This window comes from Aedes albopictus, chromosome 2 (assembly GCF_035046485.1).
Source record: "Aedes albopictus strain Foshan chromosome 2, AalbF5, whole genome shotgun sequence".
Lineage (NCBI taxonomy): Eukaryota > Metazoa > Arthropoda > Insecta > Diptera > Culicidae > Aedes > Aedes albopictus.
The window spans coordinates 349,718,642-349,739,337 of record NC_085137.1 but is presented as its reverse complement, the minus strand read 5'-3'; positions in this window follow the sequence as shown (position 1 = coordinate 349,739,337).

Here is a 20,696-nt window from a genome sequence, read left to right as displayed (position 1 = left end):
ATTCTACGAAATTTTATGAGATCATCACAATAACAATTGGAGGTACTATAGCAGCGTATGGCATTGATGTGGTATTGCTTATAAAAGCAGTGAAAATAACTTAATAACAAGTTTTTGCAATTACGTTGTTTATTACCCTACTTTTCACTCGCGGTTGCAACGATAAAACGGCCTACTTTTCTCCACTAAAGCAAAGGTGCCGAAAAGTACTACTTTTCGGCACTCTTAAGAGTGCTGAAAAGTAGCACTTTTCGGCACTTTTGCCATCACATACATTTTGCCCACTACCGCGATATCCGTAGATAAACCTGTTGCTCCTACATCCAATTAGCCGCTCGAATCCAAATCAGGACTATTAACGATTCGATTCGGACCGTCGATCAGGTGCAGAAGCAGCAGCTGAAGCTACTTTTGCTCCTTCTTATGTTGCTGATTGACGACGACGACGACGGAGCTTGAAAATGTGTGGCACCTTCAACACCATAGCCTACCTGATCGAACAAAAAACTGCGCCGGTGCGCATGGATGCTCCCACGTGGTACCTCTTGATTTCATGTATGTGTAGCTATATAGATTATCCGGAGCGAGTATTTTTCGTAATTGCAAAAAATGTTGTATGCAACGCGTTGCAAAACTCGATTTTTTCAGCACTCGTCGTATTTATCCAACTCGGCAAGCCTCGTTGGATAAATGTACAACTCGTGCTGAAAAAATCATCATTTTGCAACTTGTTGCATAAATAACTATTTCTTATTACATCATGGAGCTATAAAAAAATGAACAATTTAATGATAGAATATGTTATAACTTCGTTATTCAATACTTTTTGAACAACAAATACAGTACTTGAAATTTTACGTATGCATTCATTATTGGAATGACAATACTTGTTATTTCCTAGGCGTAATTTATACAATATGAAGGTATTCGTTTTAAAGAAAAGTTAAGAATAATACCATAACATGGTTTTCAGTTTCTATACCTTTCTGCTCAGGATGGCATATCAGGGTTGTATCAGAGGGTCATTGCAAACGGACTAAGAGAATTTCGAAGGCATTTTAATTTAATTATGGAGGTTTCAGGGGCATTTCAATACATTGCAGTGTGCATCAAGGGATTTCGAAAGTTTTTGTGATGAGGTCTCTGAAATCCTTTAAAGTTTCCTGTAAGGCCTCCGCAATCCCTCTAAAACCCTTTTGGACCCCATGCAACGCACCTCCGAAACCTTTAAAAACGTACCTGTAATGGCTCCAAAATCCGTCGAAATGCTCAGTAATGTCTAAGAAAACCTCCGAGTACGTCTCTGAAACCTGCTCCAAAAATTATTGTCCGATTAAGATTAAGATTCTGACACTTCCAGTTCTAAAGTTTCCCACATGACTCTTTGCAGTTTTTGGAACCACTGTCACTGTCATTGTATACTCCATCATCTTGATTTGTGTTACAATCATGATTCAAGGCAAAACACATTCATACATCATTCATGAATGATGTGTGTAACGATAGTATGATACATAAGTCGTGACGGTAAAAGCCAAACAACGACGATAGTAGTAAAAAGCCCCTGAGACCATCTGAAGCGCCCCTAAAACCTAATAAAATGCCACTAAAACCCCCAGGTACTCATTGAAACCCATTTGGATCCCCCGAAACGTCACTTAGCCCCATAAAACGCCCTTGAACCCCCCTGAGATCTCCTAAGACGACATTTAGACCCCGTTAAATACTTTGAGAACTCCTAGTATCTCCAGGTATCCCCGAAGTGCCCATAAAACTCCCTGAGACGTTTTGAAATCCGCTATAAATAACCTGGAACTCCTCTGGGACCTCCTGAGATTCCCCGAAACCTCTCGAAGCGCCCCTGAGGTCGCTAGAAACCTCCTGAGGCGATCCTGAAGCCCCCTGAGAGGACTTTTAAACCAATTTGAACGCTCTTGAGACCACATGCTACCCTTTGAAATCCCCTGGGATTCCCTTTGTAGTCGCTGAAACCTGAAACGCCCCTGAAATCTCGCTTTGCTCTCCCCTGTAAACGCATGCTGGTTGCCTTTGCCATAGTTATCGTCATTATAACATTTTCTTATGCACAACCCAAGTAGCACCTGCAACTAAAATGGAAATGATCATCGTTGCAAACATGTTGCAACTGAGTTTTCATGAAACAAACAAAATTAAAACCTATTAAAATCCTGTTGGTAATGCCAAACTGAGGTATAACATTTTTATAACAACTAGCAAAATGAAAACAAACGTCATCATTAGTCGGAACTTGCGAAACCAATTTGTAACTGAAGTATAATATTATTGTTTCAACGAATCTTAGTTACAACCGTTTACAAACCAAATCAACCAAAACATTGATTCTGATTGTTATAAACATGTGGCGCCTGGAACTTATTTAGAACATAACGAACAATTTTGACAGGAGAGGTAGAAGTTCCAAAATGTGCGGCAAAAAGTTTTTGTGATCGTGAAAAATATAAAATGCACTATAAAAAACCAAAATGTTTCAAAAATTATGAAATCATGTACAAATAAAATGTAATTTTTTCTTCATAAATTTATCGACATATTCCAAATTTTATAGACTTAAAGTGGTAAAATAGAAAAAAAATCTGATTGGAAGTATAATAATGACTCAATAAAAAAAGCCTCATTTTCGCAGTACTGAACGACTGGTACCTATCACTGGGAATACATGGGGGTTTGAAAAATCTAACGTAACGTACAAAAATATTAGGAGTTTCCCAGGACAAATTTTACAATGGGTTTACATTTTTTTTTACAAAAAACGTGAAATTTTCCTTACGTAATAAATGGACAGCCTCTTGTCGACGTAAATGGGAAGTACACGTCCAAGTGCCTGCTTTTTTGGTTATTTATTTCCTACACGGAAAATATAAACTACCTTATTTTGGGTCGATTTTACCCTAAAATGAGTACATCAAATTTTTTAGGTTGTTTTTCTTCTCTCCGATGTTGTCGTAAATAAACGAAGATGTGCCTATCCAACGGGGGTCCTTCAGGCCAATAAGCCAATTTTGGGTTAATGTAGATTTACCCAAATTTGGGTTAAATGAAGGGGGTCTTGGGTGGAATTTACCTACTCTTGAGTATATTCTTAGCTAGAGGTAAAGGCAGTTTACCTAGCATAAGTTTAATCGATTCACGCAAATGTTGACTTATTGGGCCGAACTATGGGATTGCGTCAAAAGAATCCAATTTTGGGTAGTTTGGCGGTTCCGTGTACCGCGTGCAGCATTGTTGTACTTTGTCAATACGGATTTCCATATACATGATTTAGCAAATAGTATCTTTCTAAATTCTAAAATTAACTTTCAGCATTTTACGGGTGCATTAAATAAGCTGCTGAAATGTACTCCGTCAAAGCAATATGGCGAGTGGATTTTTAACACAAATGTCTAAATTTTCACTCGCAAAATGATAGGTAGACTGAGGCGCGTTGGGAATACGGAGCCAAAATGCATGACTTACCGATAAATCTGGAGCGGCAAACAAATTGACGTGCTCGGTCAGACTTTTTTGCGGTATATTTGTGCTCATAATTATTGATCACTTGAACGAAACTATGGGTGCATAGTCACTGGCAGTAACGAATGTGGTGACTAGCTGACTAGTTGTCGAACCGGTCACAGTTTGTAAGTCGACTATAAGTTGTATCTTGGTTATAATTCGATTGCGTATTAAAACCGTTTATATCACGAATGGATGTTTTATATTGGCTCCACCTCTTGCGCTTTTTTAGTTGTAATTTAGTCGTTAATATGACGATTGGTTCAAATGGCATATCTTTCGATATAGTTGCATACAAATTACAGGAACTTATTAATGTCCAAGTGTGTTGCTTGGGAACATTGGTTCTGAGTACCTCTTTTTATGCCCGGCATAAATTAATAGTTATTTATGTGACGAGTTGTAAGAAGTTGATTGTTTCAGCACGAGTCGTACATTTATCCAACGAGGCTTGCCGACCGTTAGGTATGATACCGAAATGAGTTGAATAAAATAGAAATTATGATAATGAATTGCATAAAAGTTCATTTTTAAGCACCTGCATTAAAACAAGCTTAAGCATAAAATATTAGTGTTAAAATATAAACCCGGAAGTTAATTAATTAATTGTCTTTATTAACGAGACTTTCAGCCCTCGGCTGGTTCGTCTCGTGGAAAAATAGTTAAGCACCTTATGGGTACTTAAAAGGAAATAATGTTTACAGAGTTTGTTTGTAGTACATATTAACAGAGTTTTACATATGTTTTCATTGTTGCTGTCTTTCTTATTTTTTTTTTTTTCTTTTCTTTTATATTTTTTTTTCGTATTTTTATTTTTACATCCTTGTTGGTTCTAGGTCCCGGCATCTTTGGTTTGTCGTTCCATTGCGTTCCCGTGATGTCTGGCAAGGTCGATTGTCAATTGCAGGGTCTCATCAATGAAAAAGAATAACAAAAATAATGATGGATAATAAATAATTAATAAACAAACAAGATCATTATATATCTTGATATAGGCCTGCCTCTTTTAAGAAGCAAATAAGAGCTGTTTCACTGGAACGGTCATTTTGGAGAGCTGATCGAATGTTTCCAATGCCGTATTCTTGGCGGAGTTGATCAAAAGCTGGGCAATTGATTAAAAAATGTTCTACCGAGTTGTGAACGTTACAGAAGGTACATTTTCTTCGGAACTCTGGATCACCCCCCATACTATGAGAAACTCTGCTATGACCGGTTCTTAGCCTAGAGAGCACTATTTGGTCTCTTCGGTTTGCGACATCTTCCCAATGTACAGTTTCATCCTTTACTTTCTTTATGAAAAGATCACTTGACTGAGACCATTCCAATGCCCAGGCCCTTCGAACAGTTGTTTTCAGCCATTTTTTAAGATCTTCGGCAGGGGTTTTACGGGTTAATAATCTGCTTGTTCTGCCTAAATTTGCCAGATGGTCTGCTGATTCATTTCCGGTTACGCCGCAGTGTCCAGGTACCCACGTAAAAGTGACATTGTCTGACTCGGCGACAACACTCTGCGTGGCTTGAATCCAAGGGTTGCGCGCCACCGGTGAAGCCAGAGCAGAAAGGGCACTGGCCGAGTCGGTGACAACCAGGAGCGATCCATCATACGGATATGATACAGCCTGATAAATTGCAGCTGCCTCAGCCGAGAATATGGAGTATTTGTCGGGTAGTCGGTGAGATTCTGTATTGCATTCTCCATAAATACCTATTCCAACTCTGTCAAGTCTTTTGGATCCATCAGTATACCTGATCGTGTGTTGGGCATACTCAGTTGAGATTCTCTCTAGAAAAGTAGATCGTAAACTGCTGGGATTGCAACCGGCGCGAAAGTTTTGTTTGATTTTAAGATCAATATTTGGCAATTTAGAATGCCAGCAGATAGATCCGTTCCAGTGGACCCCAACCACTGGGGGGATTTTCACGCCAGCAACCAATTCCAGGATTCGGTTAGCTTCACGAACGGTGAAGACCACCGATCCATCACCTCGAGTTCTTTCTAAGTAACTGACTGCTCTGCTGCCTGCTGCTATTGCTGTCCGATGTAAAAGTGGGAGTGTACCAATTTCGATGCATGCTGCAATGGCCGGGGTCGATGGAAGGAGTCCGGATATAGCTCTTATTGCTTCGTTGTAGGTAGGACCCATATTCTGGACTAACTGCTCGAAGGAGCGGCAGGTTATTTCGATACCATAGAAAATGCGACTGTTGATGACAGCGTCAGCGACTCTAAGTCGTGATATCCTGTCACTTCTTGTACGTTTACTGGAAATAGTCTTTAAAAAGTTGATCCTACTTTTACAATCTTTACGGAGATTGACAAAATGTTGTTGAAAACTTAAACTGCGATCGAAGAGCACTCCTAGAATTTTTAATGTCTTTTTGTTTGGTATTGGGGCACCTTTAACAGTGATTGGGCTTCGAGGAGGGATATGATTGTGTGAACATATGTGCAATCTTGCACTTTTTTCCGCTGAAATATCGAATCCTGATTGATCAGTCCATTTTGTCACGGCATTAACTGCCGTTTGAAGCTTACGACGAGTACTTTTTGGAGTTCTTCCGGTTACAAGTAAAATAATATCGTCTGCGTAAACTAGAATGTACACTCCTTTGGGCAAAACTCCAAAGACCCCGTTCATCGCCACCAAAAAAAGAGTGACGGCAATGACGGAGCCCTGAGGAACGCCCGTCTCTTCGGGAACAGATTTTGAACGGTTATTCCCAATTATCACCGGAAAAGATCTGCCATTTAGAAAAATTTTTATAAAGGATAGCATGTTACCAGTAACCCCCCATTGCACCAGCTGTTTGAGCACATTAGGTGTCCATGCTCGGTTATATGCCTTAGATAAATCAAGAGAGGCTATTTCGATGTGGTCCCCCCGACCTACTGCCTCGTCCAAAATCTGACCTAGTGCTGCGAAGTACGTCCCTGTACCGAAACCAGATCTAAAAGCATGTTGCCGATGGTCTAACCTATTGTTTTCTTGAAGATGCTGTATCAGCCTTCTGTTGGCCAGTCGCTCCATTATCTTTGATAAACAGCTGGTGAGCGCAATGGGTCGGTAGTGTTTCGTCTCGCTGGCAGATCCAGTGTTTTTTGGAATTGGAACTACCAAACTGTGGGTCCAGCTGGAGGGAAATGTACCATTAGTCCATTCTCTATTGATCAGATCTAGCAGGACGGCTTTACAACTTGGCGGCAGTCTCTTCACCATAGGGTAGCCAATATCATCTGGTCCCGATGATATTCCTTTACCTTGCTGTAGAACAAGGGCAAGTTCATTCATCGAGAAAGGTTGATTAAATTTCTGGCCGCGATCTGGGGGAATCGTGAATTTCGCGATAGCTTCGGCCGGTGCTGGGATCCGGCTGAGGAAACCAGACGAGTATCGTCGCAAGGAGCAAAGCTCCGCAAAATAGTCCGCTAAGGAATCTGCGATTATTTCTGGATTACGCGTGGTACAACTATCGATTTTGAGGGAGATCCCTCTTGCGCGCCGTTTTCCTTGGATGGCATTTAACCTTTTCCACAGATCGGCTGTAGATTGGTTGTTGTTAATACTATCCAAGAAGCTAATCCAGCTGTTTTCCTTTGCTTCCCGAATGGTTTGACGACAAGTGTTCCGGGCCTCTCTATATTTTTTTGTAGCTTCGTGTTTGTTGGGGTGGCCGGCTGGTAAGCGTTTCGCTGCACGGAGAGCTTTTCTCCTTGCTTTTACCGCGTTTTTAGTTTCTTTTGACCACCATGGAAGAGCTCGGCGCCCAGGGGTAGTACTCGTTTGCGGGATTGATGATTGTGCAGCGTTATGAATAAGGTCAGTCAGTTCTGAAATTGAACCGGGTGTTGCTTCATCTAAGCTAGCTTCCACGGAACTTTGAAAGGCTGACCAATCTGCTTGGTTATACAGCCATCGCGGTCGACGCGAAGTCTCAGGTGAAGTCTCATTTAGGAACAATGTAATTGGTACATGATCACTTCCGAGTGGATCGAGATCGGCGGACCACTGTAGCGTATGTGTTATCGATGCTGATGTCATTGTAACATCCACCGTAGTTTCCTTTTGTCCACTAATGAATGTGGTGGACCCATCATTTAAAAAGTTAATGTTGAATTCGTTTGCCACGTCGGCCAATAGCATACCACGAGAGTTATTCGCCTTGCTTCCCCATATACGATGATGTCCGTTACAGTCTCCCAATAGGATGATCGGTTCTGGTATTTGCTCCAAGACGTGACGTAATTGATTTTTAAGATCGGAAGACGTGCCATTCGGAAGGTAAAAAGATACAACGGAAACAGGGAAAGGCCACGAGATACGGACGGCTACGAAAGGAAGTTCGGTATCAAGATTAATTTGGGAAAATGGTATTGCTACCGTAATGCCTAGTGCAACGGAATGGTAGAAGTTTTGACCACACATGGTAATCCACTTGTGGCCTCCAGAAAGGGAGGTTTCCATCCAACTGGACGAGGCTTTGTGGATTTCTTGAAGAGCTAATATTGCCGGTTTTCGCTCCCGGACAAGATACTGAAGGTCGGCTAGATTATTAAAAAATCCATTCATGTTCCACTGTAAGGCAAAAGAGCTACGTATACAATGGTGGATATTATCAGCGGTATTCGTACGAGTAGATTGCGGAACGTCTCTATCGCATGAGCGACCCGCCGTACGGTTAGCGTTTAATGTATGTGAAGGGATAGAAGGAGATAGGTTTGTTCGAGGAGAAGAAATGCTACATGACGTACCTGGTTGATTTATACTTGAGTTACCGTATCTCCTGGCGTGAAGCTTATCATATAATTCGGCGTTGGTTACCTCCGGGCCCAGAGGTTGGAAAAAGCATTGTTCCGGTTGGAAACGGAGCGGTTTCCGACGGTTTCGTATAGGGTATCTTCTTGTGGACTCGCTGTTTCCATTCACGAATTCCACGGTGTCCTCTGTGTGCCGGAGGGAATCCACCGGTACCGGAAGAGATGTCGTGGCCGCTATGGCGGGGCTCCGGATGCTCGGAGCCTCTGCTGTATGTAGAAAGTTATCGCTGGTGGAGTATTGGTTTACATCTTCGTCGCTTTGGGTATCATCAGTCATTTCCTTGTTTGAGTACTTTTTCCTGTGATTTCTCTTGGAGTTGAAAATATCGTTTTTGACATTCTGCCGGATGGTCGGATAAACATTTGTTAGCACGGAAATGACTGATCGAAAGGAGATATACAGAGTATTGTTAAGCTAGATCATCGATTCCCTGGTCACCATGGTCGCTTCGTTTTGGTTTCGAGGGTTTACTGGAGTCGCTGCCGGGATCACCATCGGAGTGATTTCTTTTGGAGAGGGTAGTTTGGATGGAAGCTATCGATCGATTACTTTCCGTGCTGTCATCAGATGAAACTTCCATAGCTGGGTCGAAATCTTTCTTTAGTCGGTTTTTCTTGTTCTTTTTTCGGCTTTTTCCTGACTGTGATGTCCATTCTTGATACTGCGGAGTCGTTTTTGTGTCTGGTGTAAGGTTCAGGGTATCTGTTTGCGGTGTCGAGTTGGTCGGTACATCCTGGGTTTCGGGAATATGTATATCGAAGGGAGTAGTAAAGCTTGATTGGGTTTCAGTGGGATTCACGTAGATCTTTCTCAAATATTCGATTTCTAGGTCCTTCTTCTTGATTGTAGCTTGTAGGTCGATGACACTTTTGGTTAGTTGGTCTACTTTGATGATCAGGTCTTCGATAGTGCCGTGCTGTTGGACCTGGTCCATTCGCTGTCCAACGCTGCGCCCTTTCAACGATCTTTCCAGTTCAGCAATCCGTTCGTCCTTTTTTCGTGAGTCATCGATTAGTCGCCGTACCGTTTCCGAAAGGTCTGATATTTCCTTATCTTTGCTGAGAGCTGCTACCCCGGCGAAAGAACCGCGGTTCCTGTTGTTTTCCTGAAGCGATTCGAATTCTCTTCTGGCCTGTGGATAGGTATATCCTTTATCGATTCGGATGTGTTGAATCTCTACCTCCTTCATGTATATCGGGCATTTTCTGCTGGATACGGGGTGGTCGGTCGAATTGCATAATTTGCAAAACTGCTGATTATTACACGTTAAGGGTCTGCTCGCCTCAACGCCCATGTTATCAGCCATTCCAGAAGCGGTGTTGGTTCTGCCATCCTCGTGTATTTGGGAACACGTTCCACAGGTTTGATGAACTTGCAAACAACGTTTTTTGGTGTGCCCATACTCCCAGCACTTGTAACAGAGCATAGGAGCGGGGTAATAATTCCGTGTTTTGCATCTCGACCAACCAAAGTCGATGTGGTCGGGAATTACTGTTCCGGAGATGGTCAGAATAATAGTGGGACTGTTCATCAACTTACCTTCGGAATTTTTCTTCTTGATGCGGCGGATGCCGCGGACTCCTTGACCACTAAGCTGTTCAAGGAGGTAGTCGTCACTCAGATCCACACAGTCATGGTTACTAACAACACATTCCCGTTTGTTTAGCGTTGGATGTTCCACAATCTCAATTCTTGTTCCATCTGCAAGCTGGTCCATTTTGAGAAGCTTCTGAAAATGGGCCGCATTTCGCACTTTCAATGCGTAGGAGATACCACGGTTTTCTTTGAAGGCGCCATCGATCGCTTTTCCGATCCATTTTTCAATGGATGTTCGCAGCAGGAATGGGTCCGATGGCAGTGTACCTGCGGTTGCTTTCATCTGGAGGACCTGGATGGCGCCAGAGCAACCATCGCTGTCCATGTGAAGTGGTACCAGTTGGCCTGCATAATCGCCACGGAACAAGTTGCTTGGACCTCCACCACCGGGACCCCCTGGATCCCTAAAGCGGGGCGAGGTCCCGAGCACCGGCACCATGCCGGGGCACGGGATTAGATCCACCTTATTTGGACTTTCTCTAGCTGATGCTCACACGTGGTTGGGAAGAAAAAACGACAAAAGAGAGAGGTTTTTATCTACTCACTTACGCACAGAAAAAACTTTTGGGCCGCCTAAATATCGACAAATGCTGGATGCTCGGAAGATTCGAAGAACAAAAGTTTCGGTTGATCTAATAGAGATACAAGCCGCAGAACAATCAAACAATCGAACAATAGGGCTTTCGACACCGCGCGATAGCTTGGTACGGAGCAAAAGCAAAACGTGACCAATCTCTACTGATGCGAGCTGGCAACTGAAAAAACCCGGAAGTAGCTGCATCGTGTACGGAGTACACGCACTATGTAACAAACCCTAACTAATCCACCTAACGGTGATGGCGCCTTTCTTGTGCCCTTTCAACAAAACTCAAGTGACATGTTGATGAATGTTGCACTTTCATACGTTTAAGAAAAATCCATTTCATGGCATCAAAAATCATATCGTTTATCTGGTTTATGATGTTTGAGCCTTAAACTCTTAAAAAAGCCGCGGCAGTCTTTAATTTTGAGCCGCCATCTTGGTTATACTGGTTGCCATTTTTGGACTCCAGAAATAGTCCCTATACCAAATATACCCATAATGCATGATTTTAGAGCCTTCTTCTTCTTTATGGCTCTACATTCTCACTGGAGTTTGACCTGCCTCTCTCCAACTTAGTGTTCTTTGAGCTTTTTCATAGTTGTTATTTGAAGGGCTGTCTTTGCCTGCTGTTGCATGAATTTGTATATTGTAAGGCAAAGACAATGATACACTATGCTCAGGGTTTCGAGAAATTTTTTTCCGACTAGAACGGGAATCGAATCCGCCGTCTCCGGATTCCAAAGCCTTAACCACTAGGCTAACAAGAGACCCCGTTTAACAGACTAAAACACCTTTGCATGGCCGCCATCTTGAATTTGGAGCCACTATATCTATCACTAGGAGTGATAGGTATTCGTTTAGCCGAGGCTAAAAAATTTTCAAAAAAAGGTCAGGAAACTCCTACAAAAGATTTTATGATAAAACTTTTTTATCGTAGTGATAGTATATCTAGTACTGTTTTATAAAAATGTGATACATCATACTTACATATACACTGAAACAAAAACGAGGGTAAAAACCCTTCAAATGTCATTTTTTGCCTAGACATTCGTTTAGCCGAATTGAACATTTTTTAGAATTCCATAATAAAAAACTAATAAATTTCGAAAAATATCCAACAAAGTCATTTTGTATGGTGACCTGCATTATAGATCGACTTGTAAATCATGAATTAGGTCGTTTTTGGAAGTGTTGCCATATTAGTTTTGCATGCATCTCATATAAATATGTCATAATTTTGTAAATGTTTCCAAATTGAGAATTGATGTAGTTATTTTTATCGGAAGTGTTTCAAAAGAATGCAATGAAAGTTTCATGACCAAAACAGGTTGAAAATTTACGAAAAACAATGTTTTTAACAGAAAAAAATAACGCAAACCATCAAAAAATCACGTATTTAAGTACTGTTTTGATGAAATATTATGGTTTTACTTGCAAAAATCACAGCGTTTACTACTATTTCGTCTTCTTATAGCTCCCAATATCTTCCAGACTGTATTCTGGCTGAAATAACTTACATTGGACGGCTCATATTACGAGAAATGGCACTGAAAGTATTCAAATTTCTAGCATGAACTACTTGTTTCATAATTTAGACATTCTTTTCAAATAAATCATGTTAAAAATGAATGTGGCTCACAACTAAGACTCATTTATAATATATTTCTTCAGATTGAATGAAATAAGCCGACTGTTTGACCATATCTTACATTTTTGTATGAGCATCTGCTTTTAAATAAACAGGGTACAAAAATTCTGACACTACTTGCAGTTCTTTCACTTAGCAGTCTTCTAACTCATTATGTAATGCTAGTATCAAACACATATACTCTAGTTACAGGCATTAGGTCACGTCTTTATTTCAATGCAGAACTTTTTTTTTTTAGCTTTTATCAGTCCCATTTAAAGTTTAAACAACCAAAAACTAGTATACTTAATTTTTTCATGACATTTTATGCAATAATTTGAACATTTCTAATAATAATTCTGTGCCATATTTTCATAACTGCTAATCTTGCTTACGTTTGAGTGTTTACAGAAATCAGTTTTCTTAAATAAATTTGTTTATCGTCGCTTCTCCTTATCGGGACATTTTTTTATAATATTTCTCTGAATTTCACAAATAAATAAACTTTTAAGGTCAATTATCTTGCTAACACGTCATAAACTAAATGCCTTGGAGTATGTCCTCGAAATATACTCACGAAATTGTTTAAAAACTATTGAAAACCAATTTTTCATTTACCTCGGCTAAACGAATGTCTAGGCAAGAGATGACATTTGAAGGGTTTTTACCCTCGTTTTTGTTTCAGTGTATATGTAAGTGTGATGTATCACATTTTTATAAAACAGTACTAGATATACTATCACTACGATAAAAAAGTTTTATCATGAAATCTTTTGTATGGGTTTCCTGACACTTTTTTTGGTCTCGGCTAAACGAATGCCTATCACTGTATCTTGGATTTAGGCAGCCGTCTTGGATAGTTTGGTCGTCATCTTTGGACTCCGGACATCTTCCCCGTACCAAATATTCCCATATTGCATGGTGTCAGAGCCTTAAACTCTAACAAACAGCCACCATCTTGAATTTTGTGCATCGACATCGTGAAATTTCCGGTCTTTAGTGTTGATTTTCGCACAAAAAGTCGTCAATAACAGGTTACAAAAATCGCCGTAGTTTGATGTGTCACATGATGGGGCTTGGTTCAGTTTTATATACGGAAAGTTCTACCGGTGTGCTGGTCCGGATTACTGAAATGACCATATCTACGGATCGCATTGACCGATCCAGACTTTTTTTAAATAGCAAAGACTATTTTTAATAGTCAAAGCGGGAGTGGAAATTATTTTTAATTTTAGCGTTACGTAATAAATGGATGCTGCCTAATCACTTATTGGTATGATAACTAGTGTGCAGTCAGACTCTCGGAATATATTATGTTTTTAATTGAAAACTGTACATAAAATCAATTTTTGGCATCAAAATTTCAAAAAAATCGAAGAAAAGTAGTCAAAAGCATTTGACCATCCTGGGCTTACTTGGCATTTTGAATTTGGAAATCAGCTTTCTTCAGAATATACACAAAAAAATCGATGGGTAAGGTATTTGGAAAAATATATATTATATGACATCTATCATAGATCCGCGATGAGTCGATGCAAATGAACTAAATCTTATTCAAATTGAAATATATCGCGACAAATTTAGCAAGTTATTCGTGATGCTCTGAACTCGTTCCGTTGAATCAGGCCGAGACCAGGCTGGAACCAGTCCTGGACCGGGCTGGGGTCAGGACATCGATTTCTGCCCAACGGTATAATGACTTGCTTCTCAACATGCTGTGGCTTAGGCGGGTCTCAATTGGCCTAGTGTGAAAGACGCCCGTCTTGGGCCCTTCGGATCGCTCATTAGCATTAGCATTAGCATTAGCATTAGCATTAAGCAAGTCGCACAAATTCGTAGGTGGTACAGCTCTGGATCGCTGTTATGAGGGTTGCATCTTTCCTGTCCGTTATCAAAGCACAAAGATTTGGGACTAATCTCTGACTCTTAGACAAGATTGACGCAATCCTCCAACGGTCGAGTGCTGTCCTGGCCACGTCCTTGCGACAGCTGAGGGATGGGAAAGGAAGATTAGTTGGACACCTATGAAAGTACAGAGAGACCTCTACATTCTTTCAGGCCTAGGCGTCACGGGAATTTGGATGTTAGTGGAAGGATAAAGTTCAAAGGAAAAGTTTGGTAAACGTTCAGGTGCACGCAAAATTTTTGGTTGATGTCTGGTTCCTTTCCTAATTCCTTGTTGAGTGTTCGATTCCAAATCTGAATCCTCCTGAAAGAGATGGTTTATTAACAATGAAAAACATAACATGTAAAATAAAAAAAAATAAAAAAAAAGTAGAGCAAATTGTGATCTTGGATTTTTTCTGCATTTAAATTAACAATGCTAAAAAATAATAGAGGTAATAAACTATAGAGGACGAATGTCGCTGCTGTTCCCTTTGTTCTCGTTTGCAAACATCCCGGGTATCTATCTGTCAAACTGCATACTTTTTTGCTTTGACACTTATATCCCTCCCTATCTTCGCTAGCAAGAGATGTTGCAGCGGCGACGCCAACGACATTCTCCCTCTATAGTTTATTACATCTATTTAAAAAATACAAGATCAAAATTTGTTATGGTAGATCTTACGCCGTAACGCACCATTATAAGGTGATCTACCCACGTTACGGGACTTGGGCCCTTCGGATCGCTCAGTGCAATAAAAATAACCAAACATAATTATCCGGGTTTGATGGAGTTATTGTTCAGTTGAAGCTTAGTGCTGGTCGCGACTAGAGCGTCGCAAAAATACTGTTAGGTGGTTTATTCAGTATGTTGATGACCATATGTCCATTCAAATGAAAACAGATTTGCATGACAATTCACCATTGAAAGATTACCGATATAAGTTTTTTTAACTAATACTTTAATTGTGAATAAACTCTGTAGTGTCACTGAGACTCTCAAAACTAACAAATTTCTCATTTGATTTTATGGATTGGGTCTAAAGGAGTTGAAAATCTGACCCAAAATGGAACATTCCATGAAAAGTTGACCCCAACAATGATGATCCGATTCTGAGCACATGTTGCAATAGTGTGCTAGCGAGCCTTCCAGAGCAACAAGAAGTGATTTACCTTGCAAGGTGTTAATTGCATTATATCAATCGAAGGTGTTACATCCTGATACGTTTTGGTGGTGTTGATGCGGTTTGCTGATGACGTTCCTTAAGCAGAACGTTGTCACATTCGATGCGGTTTCTAATGAACTCCTTTTCTGGGTTAACCTGACGCATATCTAAGCTCTCTGTTTCGCATAGTATGGCTCACAATGAAGGAATCCGGATTTTGCGGGATTGTTCTCGCGTGGTGCTAAATTGAAAAGACCTTTTTCAGTATTCTTGGGGATTCACTCGAAGTTACACCAGTCGATACGGCACCTATTCATTGAAGCGGTACATGTTGTTGATTTATCAACATCATATAGGTAAACACTGTTGAAGTTTGTTACATTCGTTGAACTTGCGCCAATCATTCTAGAGCCTAGGGTGTGTAGCCACGTGCATTGCGGCGCTGGACAAGTATCATCATCGTTTGAACGCTTTATGTTCGCTCGTTGTGGTTTGCTGACCACTTGTTGGTAGGCTGGGCTATGCGGCTAGGTCATCACGGCGCGCTGGATCGCCCAAAGAGTAATTATCAATTTGCATAGGTGTGACAGATCGTGTAGCAACTGGGTGCTATTGACAGTGGACTTGTGGATGCGGCTGGCTTGGAGGCTATCGGAGTAGAGCTGACGAAAAATTCGAGACATGCTTGGGTAAACATGCCAGCATTGTGATGACAATGACGCAATTTATCTTGAACTTGAATTGATAGATTGTTCAAACTTTATTTGAAATTTCATTGAGATTTTTATGTTCTGATTTGGGAGGTATCATTAGAGATTACAGATATATCATATTGTTAAGGTGAATATATAACGAAGCCACACCTCGAACTTTCAAGAGCACAAATCTGAAGAACCGAATGTCGGTTCGAGCTGCAAAGTTGATCGATAGGTCACCACCAGCGGGTAACCAATCGATCAACTTTTCAGCTAAAACCGACATTCGGTTCTTCAGATTTGTGCTCTTGAAAATTCGAGGTGTGGCTTCGTTATATATTCACCTTAACTTAGTTTGAAGTACTGTCTCTTATTCTTAGGTGGCTTTGGGTCTCCCTAAAAGCCTAGCAATTGAAAAAATTGAAGGAGTTCTAACAGAAATTGTTGCGAAAATCTGGGTCTATGAAAGACATGTTGCTACTTTGTATATACAAAATTCAGCATATTCGTAGTTCCGTGTCAAAAATTGAGCTCTATCCACCAAAGCAAACCATAGTTACAGCATCTCAAACTTGGCCATTTTGTATGAAAATCGGCGTTTGTCCGATCAATTATGCACCACAGTGTATAAAGAGTGTCTGTTTTTATACGGAGTTATGGTCGAGTTAAGGTGAATATATAATGAAGCCACACCTCGATTTTTCAAAAGCACAAATCTGAAGAACCGTTTTGCGCTGAAAAGTTCATCGATTGGTCACCACCAGCGGGTCACCAATCGATCAAATTTTCAGCGCAAAAAAACGTAATCGAAAGTAGCAGAGAAAAAGTAGTTCGTCGTCATCATTCCTCCGGGAGATAGAAACACAACGTGGGGCCTTAATCAACCGCTGGACGAAACATTGGACGTCTTTTGGTTCCTCAGATTTGTGCTCTGGAAAATTCGAGGTGTGGCTTCGTTATATATTCACCTTAAGGTTAACTAGCATTTGAGGGGAAATTAGTCAGAAGCGAAGGAAATTGCGTCTACATGTTCAGGTTCATGTTAAATTTATATTCGATACATGTCGCAGGTTTATAATTATATTAGAAACAGATTACATTGGACTTATTTTTTTCGAACTGAGCTAGAAAAATATAGGGGAAATTGCCTATTCTCGGCCGTTTTGTTCTCTTCGTCTTTGAGGGTTTTTTGAAACCTATTGAACTCAGAGATGGTCTCAAATCCTTCCCAACTAAGCTGAATTATATGACCAAGTTTCAGATAATTTGGCTGACAAAAACCCCCCATGACGAAGAGAACAAACCTGCCGATAATACCCATTGTCACCCTATAAGCAAAATATAAACGAGTTGTTACTTTTTTGTTTACAAACGGCGCCTATTGGTTATGCTAGAAAAAATGGTACAAGTCTTTCAAGGCAGTTTTATTAGGCCAGAGACGAACCAGCCAAGGGCTGAAAGTCTCTTTAATAAAGACAAATCAATCAATCAGTTTTATTAACCGTCACGTACCCGACCCCCGACAAGTCATTTTCTAAATGCTTACATTTCGTAATTTTTCATCCGATTATTTTGAAGTCGCCCTCAATTGATCATAAATTGGTGCAAGTTGTTAAACTCAAGTGGCGAATCATTCCGGAGATATTCCGGATTGTATTGGGGTCAGGGGGGTTGCCAAAATCAGTAAAAATGATTATTTCGAGTATTATTGTGTTTAAACCTTTGAACCTTCGATTTTCAGCGCAATTTTTGTTGCGAACAATGAAACATAACTGCAATAACCAGATTTGATTGACCTTCACGTTCCCGACCCCCGACAACTCATTTTCAAAATACTGGCATTTCGTAAATTCTCATCCGATTTTTTTGAAGTCGCCCTGAATCGATTGGTGCAAGTTTATCATACTCAAGTTGCCATGCGAACCATCGATTTTCAGCGATTTTTTTTGTAGCGAACAGTGAAACACAACTGCAATAACCAGATTTGAATAAGTTGACCCATCCGGATCACCGTGACAGGTTCCGCACTTTTGGTTTTCAACATGCCGTGTGACATATCAATCTTCATGATTTCGAATGACTGAGTCAGGAACGATAGACTGAAGTCTGTATCAACTAATATGGCCACCCCGGAGCGTCTAGCACAGGTTCTACGGGGGTGTAATCGGGGACATTCCTGGTTTGTAAGCAAAACATGCCGCGCGACGTGTCAATCTTCATGATTTCAAGAAAATAGGGTAGAAAAAAGTGACTGAAGTATGGTTCAACTGATGTGGCCGCTTCGGACACCTGGAACAGGTTCCTCGAGGGCCTCTCAAACACAATAACACACGAAATAATCACTTTTAGGAATTTGGCAAAACACACCCCTCCCCTACCCCCTGAACTCAGTTAAATCCGGAATATCTCCGAAATGGTTCCGGATATTACATGGCCACTTCAGTTAAATAAACTTGCACCAATTTATGATCGATTGAGGGCGACTCCAAAATAATCGGATGAAAATTGACATTGGTTACGTGAAGGTTAACTTGACCCTTCCGGATCACCGGGACAGGTCCCGGATGAGTCAGAAACGATAGAGTGAAGTCTGTATAAACTAAAATGGCCAACCCGGAACATCTAGCATTGGTTCCACAGGGGCGTCAGAAAAGATACACTGGAGCAGACTCCACGGGGACCTCTTAAACACAATAACAAACGAAATAATCACTTTAGGCCTTTTTGGCACCCCCTAACCCTGACCCCAGTACAATCCGGAATATCTCCGGAATGGTTCGGGATAATACATGGTCTCTTGAGTGTAATAAACTTGCACCAAGTTATGATCAATAGAATGCGACTTCAAAAATCTCAAATCCCAGCATTGTGAAAATATGTTGTCGGAGGTCGGGTACGTGAAGGTTAAAGTTATTTACAGTAGTCAAAAACAAACGTGTTCACATATTTTTCGATATGTTTTACCGTTTTGAGCAATTTTTCTATGATAACTATTGCGCTACACAGTGTTCGATATCAATGATTTTGCAATCAAAATTAAATATCTTTTTTATGTTTGTTCTTAAGGGTTGTCGTGTTCCGCAAAGATTTTCTGTGTGTTAAAAGGCGTCTTTAGTTAAAATGTAATAAATGATCAATACCCCCAGAAGTGAGATAAAATTTTTATTTTTTAAAAATTACTTTTTAGAGATTTGACGTCTTTGGCAAAGTAATAGCCCATGAAAAGAGAAAAACAATTCGTAGAACATGTCAAAGCACCACAGTGTCGCCCTACTTCAAAGTCCCATTATAATGTGAAATTTCATTAGATCACAATCAGCTATGTTTTTTATATATATTTTTTTTATCAACACGCAGAGATATATTCGGATACATTTTAAAGCGATTTTATCACAATGGAACGAATCCAGGCACAGATTTGCTCCAGCACGTCACAATTTTAAGCTATACCCATGGCTATACCTCAATTTATAGGGCAAAATGTGTAATTTTGGGCTTTTTTGACTGCAACCCATTAAGCATGGAAATTCTTTTTTAAAGCAATTATAATGGTAATTGGTTAATTACACATAAGTTCGTTAGAGGTATAGACTCAGAAAAGGGGCAGTGTTAGGCTTGGATCGAACCCATGACCGCTTATGAAACGAACGTATGACCACTGCGCCACGGGCCACGGAACTTTCAGTACATACAGATAATCCACCAGGCACGGTTGTTCTGGACAATAGGGTCCTAAAATTAAAGACGAAATCTCGCTTATATTGAATAATACGATCAAGCATGGTATTCTAATCGGAATTGTACTTTACTCGAACTTGAAAAACAAAGGAATAATAAGAAAATTCGAAATAAGTAAAATGGTAAATAGTTCTACTTTGACATTTGAGGTCAACCTTGTGCGACTGAGCTCGATATTTTTCGTACTGGGATTTCAAAAATGTTCCTATCTGACATACATGGTGAAAAAAACCACTCAAAGTATGTGTTATAAGCTAGGGACGAGACAAAAGGCTAAAAAAAATAAAAAATATATATTTTCAACTATGGTTAATGAAAACGTCAAAAAATGAGTAAATATGTACTCTTGAACCATATATTGTGGTTTAAAACAAGAATCCCGATAGGACTTCAAGAGCATATTCTTCTCTTCTACACGTTGTTTCCTGGCGAAAAAGAAAGGAGTGGTCCCGATAAATGTTGAGCTTGAACAAAAAATATAAATTTATAGTATTATATACATAACTTTGTGCAGATTTAATACTCCAAGATTGAGTAATTTCAGATGTTTCTATGTGATATTTTTTGCTTCATCAAAACGGTCTAATCAACATCAAAATATGTGTTGAAACCACTTTATATTTAGAATAACTCAATAAAAATTGTGTGTTTTTGCTCTGAGTATCGATTTTTAAACATTCTATATTAAGACTGATTCAGATCCAGCCCTTCTTCCCCAAAAACTATTTATTGTGATCAGTAAAAAAGTGACAACCACTATTGTAATTCATTATTAGCTAGATTTCACGCCTCACAGCTTCCGTACTTTGATTCCGAAATATGAATGTACCTTGAGCTTTGTGAAAATGTATAGTTCTGTAATACAAAATAAGCTATTCATTCCGACAACCAGGAACCCCCACTCAGAAATTCCATGTCGCAATTATGGACATTTGAATTAGAATAAATCACCACCTGGAACTTTTCCAATCTGTCCGGGGTAATACCGTTACCTCAAAGACGCCCAGCAGCTCCACCAGCCACTCATCATCGTTTGTTTGAGTCGTAAACCACTGT